We start from the raw sequence: 13,718 nt of genomic DNA, 5'->3' as shown, positions 1-13,718 counted from the left end.
TGGTCAACAGAAAGGGCCCAATTCTTCTCCACGACAACGTGTGACTGCATGTTGCACATCCAACGCTTCATAAGTTGAAAGAAACCTATGCCACATTCACCTGACCTCTTGCTAACCAACTACCACTTCTTCAAACATCTCGACTTTTTTTTTTCTTTTTTTTGAGATGGAGTCTCACTGTCGCTCAGGCTGGAGTGCAGTGGCGCAATCTTGGCTCACTGCAACCTCCGCCTCCTGGGGTCAAGCAATTCTCCTGTCTCAGCCTCCTGGGTAGCTGGGATTACAGGCACCTGCCACCATGACCGGCTATATTTTGTATTTTTAGTAGAGATGGGATTTCACGATGTTGGCTATGCTGGTCTTGAACCCCTGACCTAGGGTGATCTCCCTGCCTAGGCCTCCCAAAGTGCTGGGATTACAGACGTGATCCACTTTTGCAGGGAAAAACCAACAGGAGGTAGAAAATTATTTCCAAGAGTTCGTTGAATCCTCTGACATGGATTTTTATGCTATAGGAATAAGCAGATTTACTTCTTATTGGCAAAAATGTGTTGATTATAATGGTTCCTATTTTGATTAATAAAAATGTGTTTGAGCCTAGTTATAATGATTTAAAATTCATGGTCTGAAACTGCAATTACTTTTATACAAACATAATATACATGAAAAACCAGAGAAATGAGTAAATCTGTAGAGTAGATCTATAAGAGTATCTTAGATTTCAGGCTTAAATACTATCCTCTGAAATCAGAAAGAAGGGTATGAGGGAAGGCCCAGTTAACCTTAACACGAAGGCAAGTTTTGTTATGCAGATTTAAGTCAATGCCTTCTCCACTGATTATGAGTCTCTAGTGATTTAGTTGTCCCTCTCTTCTTGATGCAGAAAGGGAGACACACTTACAAATGTAGATTTCCTTTATAGATGTAAATTTCTCTTACAAAGGGCAACTTTTTAGAGCTACTCCTATGTCTGCAGTTTCTCAAAATAACCAGCTGAAAATAATCCTTTTGCTAAAGAGGCATATCTTGGGGTGACATATTCTGATCTTCTGCAGTAAAATTTTGAGGTGGCATGTTCTGAACCCTTTCACAAGGAAATTTAACTGGTCAATAAATATATATATGAAAAAGCTCAAGTTAATTGGTAATTGATATGGTTTAGCTGTGTCTCTATCCAGATCTCATCTTGAATTGTACTTCCATAATTCCCACATGTTCTGGGAGAGACCTGGTGGGAGATAATTGAACCATGGGGTTGGTTTCCCCCGTACTGTTCCTGTGGTAGTTAATAAGTCTCATGAAATCTGATGGTTTGATAAGGGGAAACCTGTTTTGCTTTGCTCTCATTCTCTCTCTTGCTGCTGGCATGTGAAACGTGCCTTTCACCTTCCACCATGATTGTGAGGCCTCCCCTGCCACGTGGAGTTGCAAGTCTAATAAATCTTTTTTTTTTTTTTTTTTGTAAATTGCCCGGTCTCAGGTATGTCTTTATTAGCAGTGTGAAAACAGGCTAATACAGAAAATTGGTACCAGTAGAGTGGGGTGCTGCTGAAAAGATACCCCAAAATGTGGAAGCAACTTTGGAACTGGGTAACAGGCAGAGGTTGGAACAGTTTGGAGAGCTCAGAAGAAGACAGGAAAATGTGGGAAAGTTTGGAACTCCCTAGAGACTTGTTGAATGGCTTTGACCAAAATGCTGCTAAGGATATGGACAATGAAATCCAGGCTGAGGTGGTCTCAGATAGAGATGAGGAACTTGTTGGGAACTGGAGCAAAGGTGACTCTTGTTATGTCTTAGCAAAGAAACTGGTGGCATTTTGCCCCTGCCCTAGAGATTCATGGAACTTTGAACTTGAGAGAGATGATTTAGGGTATCTAGCAGAATAAATTACTAAGCATCAAAGCATTCAAGAGGTGATTTGCGTGCTGTTAAAAGCATTCAGTTTTACAAGGGAAATAGCATAGAAATTTGGAAAATTTGCAGCCTGACGATGCAATAGAAAAGAAAAACCCATTTTCTGAGGAGAAATTCAAGCCAGCTGCAGAAATTTGCATAAGTAATGAGGAGCTGAATGTTAATCCCCAAGACAATGGGAAAATGTCTCCGGGACATGTCAGTGGACTTCGCTGCAGCTCCTCCCATCACAGGCCTGGAAGTGTAGGAGGGAAAAATGGTTTCATGGGCTAGGCCCAGGGTCCCTCTGCTATATGCAGTCTAGGGACTTGGTGGTCTGCATCCCACCTGCTCCAGCCATGACTAAAAGGGGCCAAGGTACAGCTCAAGTTGTTGCTTCAGAGGGTGGAAGCCCCAAGCCTTGGCAGCTTCCACATGGTGTTGAGCCTGTGGGTGCACAGAAGTCAAGAATTGAGGTTTGGGAACCTCCACCTAGATTTCAGAAGATGTATGGAAATGCCTAGATGCCCAAGCAGAAGTTGGCTGCAGGGGCAGGGGCCCTCATGAAGAACCTCTGCTAGGACAGTACAGAAGGGAAATGTGGGGTCAGAGCCCCCACACAGAGTCCCTACTGGGGCACTACCTAGTGGAGCTGTGAGAAGAGGGCCACCATCCTCCAGACTCCAGAATGGTAGGTCCCCTGACAGCTTGCACCATAAGCCTGGAAAAGCTGCAGACACACAACACCAGCCTGTGAAAGCAGCCAAGAGATCTTGGGCAGCTCCATGATCTTGGGCAGCTCCACCTTGCAAAGCCACAGTGGTGGAAATGCCCAAGATCATGGGAACCCACCTCTTGCATCAGTGTGACCTGGATATGAGACATGGAGTCAAAGGAGATCATTTAGGAGCTTTAAGATTTGACTGCCTGCTGGATTTCAGACTTGCATGAGGCCTGTAGTTCCTTTGTTTTGGTCAATTCCTCTCATTTGGAATGACTGTATTTAACCAATGCCTGTACCCCTCATTGTATATAGGAAGTAACTACCTTGCTTTTGACTTTACAGGTTCATAGGTGGAAGGGACTTGCCTTTCTCAGATGAGACTTTGCACTGTGGACTTTTGAATTAATGCTGAAATGAGTTAAGACTTTGGGGACTGTTGGGAAGACATGATTGGTTTTGAAACGTGAGGACATGAGATTTGTGAGGGGGCAGGGGCAGAATGATATGGTTTGGCTGTATCTCCACCCAAATCTCATCTTGAATTGTACTCCCATAATTCCCATGTGTTTTAGGAGGGACCCAGTGGGTGATAATTGAATCATGAGGGTGATTGCCCCATACTGTTCTCGTGGTAATGAATAAATCTCACAAGATTTGATGGTTTGATAAGGGGAAAACTGTTTTGCTTTGCTCTCATTCTCTCTCCTGCCACTGCCATGTGAGACATGCCTTTCACCTTCTACCATGACCGTGAGGCCTCCCTTGTTAGGTGGAACTGTAAGTCCAATAAACCTCTTTCTTTTGTAAATTGTGCAGTCTTGGGTATGTCATTATCAGCAGCATGAAAATGGACTAATATAGTAATCAAAGAACTATAAATAAAAGCAATGTCTTACCGTTTTTGCTTATCAAGTTGGCAAAGATTTTAAAAGGGCAATACTTAATGGTGATGGGGGATGTAAAGAGGATGTTGATGGAACTGTAAAACTTTTCAGGAAGTCAATTTGGCATTATAAATGAAGAACCTCAACTATTAATTTGGGATTCCCATGTATAGGAGTCTCTATTAATGAAGTAATTTATAAAATATTGAGTATAGAATTACTTATTAAATCCTTTGGGAGGCTGAGATGGGTGGATCACGAAGTCAGCAGATCAAGACCATCCTGGCTAACATGGTGAAACCCCGTCTCTACTAAAAAATACAAAAAACTAGCCGGGCGTGGTGGCAGGCTCCTGTAGTCCCAGCTACTCAGGAGGCTGAGGTAGGAGAATGGCCTAAACCCAGGAGGCAGAGCTTGCAGTGAGCTGAGATCTGGCCACTGCACTCCAGCCTGGGAGACAGAGCAAAACTCCGTCTCAAAAAAAAAAAAAAAAAAAAAGAATTACTTATTAAATCAAAATATTGAAAATAAATACCCAAAATGCTCCCAAATAAGGATTGTTAAGTAAATTACACATATCTTGTGTATTTTACAAATAATTCTACACTATAAAATCAAAATATTCCCAACATTCCCAAAATATTCTCAAATGCCTTCAAATAAGGATTAAGTAAGTTGTGTGCATATGTGCATTTTATAAATAATTATACACACAACATTTCATAAATTATTTCTTTAGTATAGACTTCCATAAGTGGGAAATCTAAATTAATTGTTGAGATTCTTGATTTTCTGAATCAAGATAATGCCAAGTTGATTTCCTGAAAAGTTGTACACTTTCTACTTCCACCAACATCCTCATTGCATCCCTCTTCCTCTTGAAATTGCCTTTGAAAAGATTATGACAGTGAGAGAAGTCTAGCATGGCTAACTGCATCTTGCTTCTATCCTCAGAGGGTGGCTGTCCTCACTCATTCCTGGGTACAGGCCAAGCTAACAGTCACGTGTGAGCAATGACTATCTGGTCCAGTGGCACAGGGGTAATATAATTTACTAAGACAGTTGTAGATAAAGAAAGGCAGATTTATTAGAGAAAGTAGTAAAATATGTTGCAAGGAGGCAGTGGTCAGGTCAGCAGAAGGGAAGCTGACTGCTAGGAAACAAAGGTTTGCTGGAGATTTTATAGGATAGTGTTTATGTTGTCTGTTGAAGAGGGCTTTGTGTAGTATTGATAACATCAAGGTTGCAGTGAGCTAACTTGCAGATGTTTGCTAATAGTTGGGTGCAGGAAGATTGTGAGTCATTTGTGCAGCAGGGCTATGTATCCTGGACCATGAAGAAAGGCAAACTTTTACCTTATCTGCTTTCTCTTTTTCCTTTTCTTTGCTCCCACTAGTCTGACTCCTTTTCGCTAATTAGGACTCCACATTTCCCCCCTGACAGAGCAACAGTGACAAATCTTTGGCACATGAGTAAAGATTTTATGTTCTAACTGCTTCCTTCTGACCAGGGATGCAGAGTTGGCCCCACCTAGGATTGTTGGTCAGTTAGGAGGTTACATGGGTTATTGTCCTAGATCGTGGAACTTAGGATGTTGGATATTGCTGGAGGAAGGGACTCATTAGAGAGGGGTGAGTATGTTAAGGTGAAATCAACATCTAGCAGAAGTCAGTGGAGATTCATAAAGGTAGCAGGCCTTATTGGGAAGAGACTGATATTTCATTTGCAGAATTATTTGAAGGTGAAACTGCTGAACTTTAGAAGAAAAAAAACTGTGGTTTTTTAAAGTCAGTTACCAAAAAGGCAAAGAAAAACCTTTTGTAGTGTGATTGTTTTTTCTTATTGGAAGCCCATTTAGATAATCTGGAAGTTAAACTTAATGAAAAGTGTTTGAATTTAATTAGACACAAGAATGGTGTGTTTAGGGTTATGACTTATAGGAACAGCATGAAAAGTTTTTTATTACATTGAGAATTTAGACATATTAGGAAAAGTGAAGAAGTACAGATTTAAGTTATGTTAGAGAAGACTATTGTTTAATTTTTACCTTCAAGATGAAACATTTTAGCATTAGGCTATAATAGCAGAACAGAAGCTGACAAGGACTGAAGAAGTTACTATCTTAGGCCTTTTCCAGGGGAAAAAATGCTGAAGCTGTGGGACACAGCAAAAGTTGAACTTTTGAGATATGATTCTGAGAAAGTTTTCTGTTGTTGTTTTAAAAAAACATTTATAATTTTAAAAACTTATAACCAACTTAATTACATACAAAATTTCTTTCACAAATTCCCCTTTATGAATATTTTATGACTTACACAGACCATTTATGACATGCTTGGACTTTTTGACTTCTTGTAATCACCACTTAAAAAAAAAAGAAAAACAGCCAGCCATTTTATTTTAGAATTTACTATAGAAGATTTTTTTCTATAAATTTTTTATAACCTTCCTTACTAAAAATTCTGCTTTACCTTTTTTTAAATTTAAATGAGGTTTCAATGTTTACATTTTAGTTTGATTATAAACAATGAGTCTTATCTCAGCACCAGCAGCTTAGTAACAGCAGATTTAAAGCAGGTAGGAAAAAGAGAGGCAGAGAGCTTTCAAAGACTTAACACTATAGTGCAGGTTAACCATTTGAGCTTTGAGTTTTCCTGTTATAGTTTGCCAATCAGTTTGAAATGTGCACAAAAACAGGCCATAATAGGTAACCAGCTAGAGTTTTAAAGAGAAGAACAAAATCAGGGGTTAGGATGTCAGAAACTGCCTTCTCCTTTTTATCACTGGACCCCTGGATTGAATAGGAAAAAAAGAAAAGAAAGGAATGGAGAGGAGAAGGTTAAGCTTTATAGGATGGCTTGTGAGCCTTCCAGCCACTGTACATTGTGGTTCAGGGCTAGCACCCCTTCCACCCTTGTTTTTCTTCCATCAGAGAGAGCCTTAGCACCCTAGACTGCAAAGTGTGGGATGAATTCTTCCCATCTCCACAAGTCACGAGTTAAGGTGAGCTGTTTTCAGCCAAAGATGAGAGCCCATTCAGCTTAAGGCCATTGAGGGTTGGGATTCTTTCTTGGGGGCCCTTTGGCTTTCAGGGCAGTTCCACTTCCAGTGGCCGAGCTTGTAACCAAGGGGGCAAAGTGTGTGGAGCTTTTTCCCATTAATCTCATTGAGGCAGTTTGTCTTTTAGTGGCCTGGCCCTCTGCACCAGTGGCAGATATTTGAATGAGTGTTTTTAGAGTAGTCTGGAGTGGGCTGGGGCTTGTAAAGCAGCCAACAGTTTAGCCTGCCTTTTGTCTTTGCATTTTTCTTTTTTCTTAGCCTTGTCTTCCTTATTCTGCTCTTGGTTATAAAGATTGAGGAGGCTAATTTGATGATTTTCTGCATAGAGGCCATGCTCTGTCACACAAGAAAATTAGACATTTCTTTTTGAGGGTTTGGGGATCAAATTTGTCCTAGTGCTTTAGAATACAGCCTAGGGGTGAGTCAGAAGGAATAGACAGGGGTTTTCCCATGGTGGGACTGGAAAACCCACAACTGGGGGCTAATTGAACTGTATTCTCACTTGGGGCACTTCACCAATGAAAATGGTTTCACTATGTCAGCTGAGAGACTCAGGGTGCACCTTCTAAAGGGGCATCCCACCTGTTAGAAAAGACCGTTTGGATGCTCAGGGGCCTTATACTGGATGGCTAGTCTAGGTACACTCTTATACTGGGTTATTAGCCCAGGTACAAGGGAAAAAGTGTGTCAGGAGTTGGTTCCTTCTGGTGGGTTCGTGGTCTCTCTGACTTCAAGAATGGAGTCGCAGACCTTCATGGTGAGTGTTACAGCTCTTAAATATGGCACAGACCCAAAGAGTGAGCAACGGCAAGATTTATTGTGAAAAGTGAAAGAACAAAGCTTCCACAGCATGGAAGGGGACCCGAGTGGGTTGTGGCTGCTGGCTGGGGGTGGCCAACTTTTATTTCCTTATTTGTCCCCTCCCATGTCCTGTTTCTATCCTATCAGAATGCCCTTTCTCAATCCTCCCCACGATTGGTGACTTTTAGAATCCTGCTGATTTTGGTCCATTTTACAGAGTGCTGATTTGTGCATTTTACAACCCTCTTGCTAGCCACAGAGCGCTGACTGGTGCGTTTTACAATCCTAGCTTACAAAGTGCTGATTGGTGCACTTTATAATCCTCTTGTAAGACAGAAAAGTTCTCCAAGTCCCCCCTTGACCCAGGAAGTCCAGCTGGCTTCACCTCTCAAAAGGATAAAGAAAGCCCTCTGCTTAGTGAAGGTCCAGGATAGGGGGTGGGTAGGGAAAGATTTACTGTTCTGAGGCTGTCTGAGATTGCCTGATTTAGCAATGTCCAGGACAGGACAACTGGCTGACTCCATAGGAGAATCCAGAGTGAGAGAAAGAAGGTCTAATTCACCTAAAACGTGTAGGAATTCGTTCTGAATGAGTTTCCACTGTCAGTTGCATCACATGCTTCCTCCCTTCTGTGCAAAACAGCCAGCTCTGTTCACCTTTTAGCCTTCAGGCAACACCAGAGAGTGGCTTGGTCAAATATTATACCATCAATTTCCGGAGAAATAGTGGAAGCCAGCTACTGAGAGACTGAAAAGAATAAGTAGAGTTAGGTCCCTTACCTAAATGGACAATGGTGGTTAGACACTTTCTCATGAACACCTTTTAGTCCCACCCTCAGTGTAGCTCTGGTCAGAGACCTGCAATTGTCTCCATGCTTAGATGCTGTCCACTGAAGGTTCCAAGTTGGAAAAAAAGAGACAGAGGAGAGAGCCCCCTATGAGGAGAGAGAGTTCACGTATGGGCCACCAAAATGTCTTGGGTGAGTGATGACTACTTGGGCCGGTGGCATAGGAGTAAAATAATTTACCAGACAGTTGTAGGTAAAGAGACAGATTTATCAGAGAAAGGGGGAAAACACATTGTGAGGAGGCAAAGGGCAGGTCAGCAGAAGAGAAGCTGACTTCCAGGAAACAAGGGTTTGATGGAGATTTTATAGCAAAATATTTCTGTTATCTGTTGAAGAGGGCTTTGTGCAGTATTGATAACACCAAGGTTACAGTGAGCTAACTTGCAGGTGTTTGGTGATGGTTTGGCACAGGAAGATTGTGAGTTGTTTGTGCGGAGGGCTATGTGTCTTAGACCACAAAGAAAGGTCGACTTATAGCTTTTCTGCTTTCTCTTGTCCCCACTAGCCTGACTCCTTTTCCCTAATTAGAAATCTACACTAACCATGGGAGGAATTTAGTTTATAGTTTAACTTTGAAGTAATGATGATAATAGTCTTTCTTAAAACTAACCCTTGCAAACAACTTGCTCAGTGACCAAAACTGACTTTGTAAAACCAATAAAAGCCTATGAGATTAGGATTATGACAGGGGCCCTAATTCTGCTAATATGTAGGCATAGTTAGATGATGACCAGCCATTGTTCTGGAGGTCACAAGCTTTGCAACTTTCCCAGTTGCTCCCATAGACAGTATCACTAATGGGAAGTTCTTTTGAGATATTTTTCAGATTTTTACATTCTGAGACTGACTGACTCCACCTGGACCCTTGACTCATGACTCAATCAGTCCTATGGCACCCACCCACAGGCTGACTCTGCACACAGGACCATTTTCTACACCCCTATGTTTTTATCCCCAACCAATCAGCAGTACCTATTCCCTAGTCCCCTGCCCACCAAACTATCTTTGAAAAATGCTAGCCTCTGAGTCATCAGGTAGGCTGATTTGAGTAATAATCCCTGTCCTTCCACTAGGCTGCCTTGTGATAATTAAGTTCTTTTTCTATTGCAATACCACAATTTCAGTGAATTGGTTTTGTCTGTGCTGCAGGCAGAACGAACCTGTTGGGCAACTATACTCATGGTACTTTAATCATATTGTTCTCTTTCTATTTCTTGAACAGGCCAGGTTTGCTTCAGCATTAGGACAATTGCATTAGCTATTCTCTTTTCTTGGGACATTTCTCCCTTAGATACCTGCATGGTTTGCAACCTTACCTCATTCAGGTCTTCATTCAAATGTCACCTTTGTATTGACCCTTTTATAAAACTGCACTTCTCTACCATACTTTTTTTCCTGGCTTCATTTTTCTTCCTAGCACTTATCACTATCTAACACTCTATGTGGGACCTCAATTTCAAGTCAATCTATCTACAAAGTTCATCATTGTCTAGGAGCCTTGAAAAAGGTTTTAAATTTTAAAGCCCAATTAAATTCTACATTTCATTGCACTGCAAGTTATTGCATGTTTCTAAAAATAAGACAAAAAGAAGGACCTTTGAGTCAAATCAAGATTTACAAGGGTATTGACTCTAAAATGTGAAATTGGCTGAGTAAGAAGCCCCTTTCCTTGTTATGTGGTAGCGACAAAGATGATTAAACTTGTCCTTACTGCAGCTTAGCTATCTCAGACCAATGTCTATTAAAGTTGGAGCTTTAGGAAACTTGGTAGAAAAATATCAGGGTGTTAGAAAACATTGGCTGTTTCTTGTGACCTTTAGTAAGGTCTTACCAAAAAACAAACCAAAAGGATAAGATTTGAACTGAGCTGACCTGGCTGAAAGTAGAAAGGGAACAACATACAATTTTGCTAATACAGCTCCCTCTGCCTATGGGTGAGATTGCTGAGGCTCGGTTAACAACGCTTCTTATAGAATTGCCAAAACCAAAATTTATGCCCTGTCTTAAAATTAGCATAAAAGGCAAGGAGGTGGGAAACACAGCAGGGAGATAAAATTGGGATACCTGAGAGGCCAGAGACATGAAGGAAGCTGGAGTCCCTGGAATCTTCCCACATACCTCCTTTCTCAAACTATCTGATTCAAGGAATCTTTCTTCCTATATTAGGGTTAGCCAATGGGCTGCAGCCTGGTCACAGGTGCACATTATTCTGCCTCACCTAATGTTTCACCAGAGGTTTATTGCCTTCACCTTATTACTTTCCAAGAAGGAAATGATTAAATTTAGGTCTAGGGCTAAGGGCAAAGTTCTGAGGCTATAGAGACAGAAGATGGAGTACAGGTCTGTGAACCCAAAGGTTCTAATGCCTACTAGAGTTTTATTGGAGTTGGTTATCAGTGAAACTCCAAGCGTAAACAAAATGTAAGTTGTGTTTCCTCAGCCTCAAAGGCAGTCATAGGCCCCCACCTCTCATAAACTATGTCAGCAGGAAGTGGGCTGCTAGAGAGGTTCAGTCTCTGGAAGGGATTTCTTTTTTATGATCTCTTCTGTACCCTTCTCAGGCATGGCCATGGATAAAAGAGGACTCTCAGTGGGATTGCAGGCAGGCATATTGGCTGACTAGTAAATTCACTCCTTTGCCGAGAAAAGAACTCCATGCTATCCCTGCCCAGAAATAGGTACTTTGGGTGGACAGCTGCTGTTTGTTTCCTTTTCCAGATGATAGTATATTTTAATTTAAAAATTTTACATTTCCCTGCACCTTTTTATATCAGATGGGGTGGTAAAATGTATCAGTTAATCATAGGGAGCATAGTCATGAGGAGAAAGATTTGAAATGAAGAGGAATGCCCATATTTCAAGGATCTAGAGTTGGAGCTGTATGCAATAATAACATTAAATTTGGTCATTTCTCTTTCAGACTTAGGATATTTTCATTTGTAAATGGGATAGTTGCATCACACTAGGTGGGGACATTTCTGATACTATATGTATGAGAAGAAAGAATGCTGAACATCCAAGGGGTAGAATATAGTGGACATATATTGTTCCTCTATCCAGAATCTCTTCTTTGGGGGAAACATCATTTCCCTACTCCGTGTGCACCTGGGTATCAGCAAAAGTGTCTGCCCTACGTCTTGGTTGCACACCTGCTAGAGGCTGTGCAATCAGGATTCTCCATTCACCTGGCCACAGGGTTGGTTCAGCGATGGGTGCATAACTTAAGAAGGGCCAGTTAGAATTCTTGCTGAACTCTTGTGATAAAGCTAAGATTTTCTCATTCTGATTTATGATCTGAGAGTATTTGAAATTTGGTAACTAACTGTGGTGATCTTGGAAGAAGTTCATCTGAATAAGGAGGGAATAAGGCAGAGATTTACATAGAATTAAAAGATGAAGTGGAGGAAGAAAAAGGGGATAGCTAGAGAGATAGAGATCCAAATCATTTTCTGAAAACTATTTCTGAGTGTCCCTGGGTCTATTAATAGCTGTGACAGAAGCCAGCTCTACCTCTATACTTTCCATTTATACTATACAATAAATTTCTTTTTTGCTAAATGAGTTTGAGTTGGGTTTCTGACACTTGCAACAGAAAGGGTCCTGACTCAGGCAGTAGCTACCACTCAATCTTCCATATACTGCAGAGTGGCCTGGCCCTTGTCCTCACCACTCCTCTGCAACTGCTCTTGCACCATTGACTTTCTGGTTTCTAAAGCTGGTGAATCTTTTTTTGTATTTACCTTCCTAGATCTTTCTACTGAGTTTGATGCTGTTTATAACTCTTTTTCTTGAAAATTTCCTCCATTGATTTTTGAGAGACGCTGTTCTTTTAGGTTGTTGTTGTTCCTACTTTAAAACATTTTTTTTAATCTTCCAGGCCAGTGCTTATCTCTAGAATGATTTGCTTACAAGTGTTATGTTCTTGACTTTCTCATTGTTTTACTATACAACTTCTCCCTGGGCAACTTTGTTCATTTCTGGAGCTTCTATTGCTATCTATACACTGAGTACTTCAACATTTTCATCTTTAGACTAGAGTCTCCTGATTTAAAGTCTACTGCCTTGTGGACGTATCTGCTCAGATGTCCTTCAGCCATCTCAAAATCAGCATCTCTCAAATCTAACTTTACTGTTTATCCACCCAATTATACTCTTCTTTTAATGTCCCCAATCACAGTGACTGGTACCACATGTAAGCATTTGCTTTTGTAAAAAATCTGAGTATGATTGCTGACTCCTCTTTTTTACCCTGTCATCAAATCTGTGGATTATGTTTCACAGATATTCCTTAGATCCATAGCCACATATCCATATGTCACTCACCAGGGCTACACAGGCCATGCATTTCACAGCTCCAGGAGCACCAATCTCTAGGTCTCAAAATGAGTGAAATCTTGATGGGCAATAGCTCTGATTTAGGTTCTCCTAATTTCTCACAGAGGTTACTGCTGCAGCTTCCTAATGTTTTCCTCACATCCAGGTTCCCATTTCTCTTCAATCATTTCTCCAAATGTGGCAAATGATTTATCCTAAATACAAATGAGAGCATATCATATTTGTCCTACAAATTCCATTGCTTGCCCTACCTTTCCACTTTAATCTCTTACCACTTCAAATATCTTTTTGTACTTTTGCCTTACCAAATATTTGGACCTCCTCAAATGTGCCATACTTTCTCCTACCAGATATATTTGCATATATGCCCCTGTGCTTTGAAAATACATCTTTGCTTATCTTGCTAGCTCTTATTTATCTTTCTAGATGCAGCCCAGGATTAATTCTCCAGCCCACTCCAGTTTGGGTTGGCAGCCTTTCCTATGTCTTATATTCACACCTTACATTTACCTCTATTATAGCACACACACATCATGTTGAAATACGTTTTTACTTATCAGTCTTGTTCATTAGATGTAAGTTTCTTAGGGGAAGAGACCTTGAGTTATTTTTCTGTGTGTTCCCAGAGCCTGGCATATCACCTAGTGCATATTAAGTGCTCAATAGTCTGAATAAACTCGTAAGAAGAAAAACAGTTTTTGGTATCTGTCCACTGCCTGCCAGCATTTCAGTCCCATCTGTCTGGAAGGTGGAAGGGAGGGGAAGATGTTTCTTAGTAACTACTATTCACTCACTCAACATTTATCGAGCATCTTCCATTGTCAGTTATCACGCTAGGCACTTTCACACTGTTAGATCATTTAGTCGATTCAGCCACATCATCAGGAAAGCATTATTTTTTTAATTTTAGAAATAGGGCATTCTGTATAGCAGCTTTGTTTTTTGAGACATGGTTTTGCTCTGTAGCCCAGGCTGGAGTGCAGTAGCACCATCATAGTTTACTGTAACCTTGAGCTCCAGGACACAAGCAATCCTCCCACCTCAGCCTCCCGAGTAGCTGGGACTACAGATGTGAGCCACTATGCACAGCTAACTAATTTTTTTTTGGTAGAGACAGGGGTTTTTCTATGTTGCCCAGGATGGTTTCAAACTCCTGGCCTCAATCGATCCTTC

General features: G+C 41.0%; 1 long non-coding RNA gene across 2 annotated transcripts in view; it reads right to left on the bottom strand.

The window, feature by feature from the left end:
* Positions 1 to 13,718, bottom strand: part of LOC139364337 (uncharacterized) — a 30,529-nt gene that overhangs the window by 1,796 nt on the left and 15,015 nt on the right. For both annotated transcript variants that reach the window (XR_011625996.1, XR_011625995.1), the window contains 2 exons: positions 12,534 to 12,739; positions 7,926 to 8,110 (listed from right to left, as the gene is read on the bottom strand). This is a non-coding gene — a long non-coding RNA (uncharacterized lncRNA). The remainder of the gene's footprint in view (positions 1 to 7,925; positions 8,111 to 12,533; positions 12,740 to 13,718) is intronic.

The sequence above is a fragment of the Macaca nemestrina genome, chromosome 7, assembly GCF_043159975.1.
Source record: "Macaca nemestrina isolate mMacNem1 chromosome 7, mMacNem.hap1, whole genome shotgun sequence".
Lineage (NCBI taxonomy): Eukaryota > Metazoa > Chordata > Mammalia > Primates > Cercopithecidae > Macaca > Macaca nemestrina.
The sequence above is the reverse complement of the archived record's forward strand: the minus strand, read 5'-3'. Positions and strand labels throughout refer to the sequence as shown.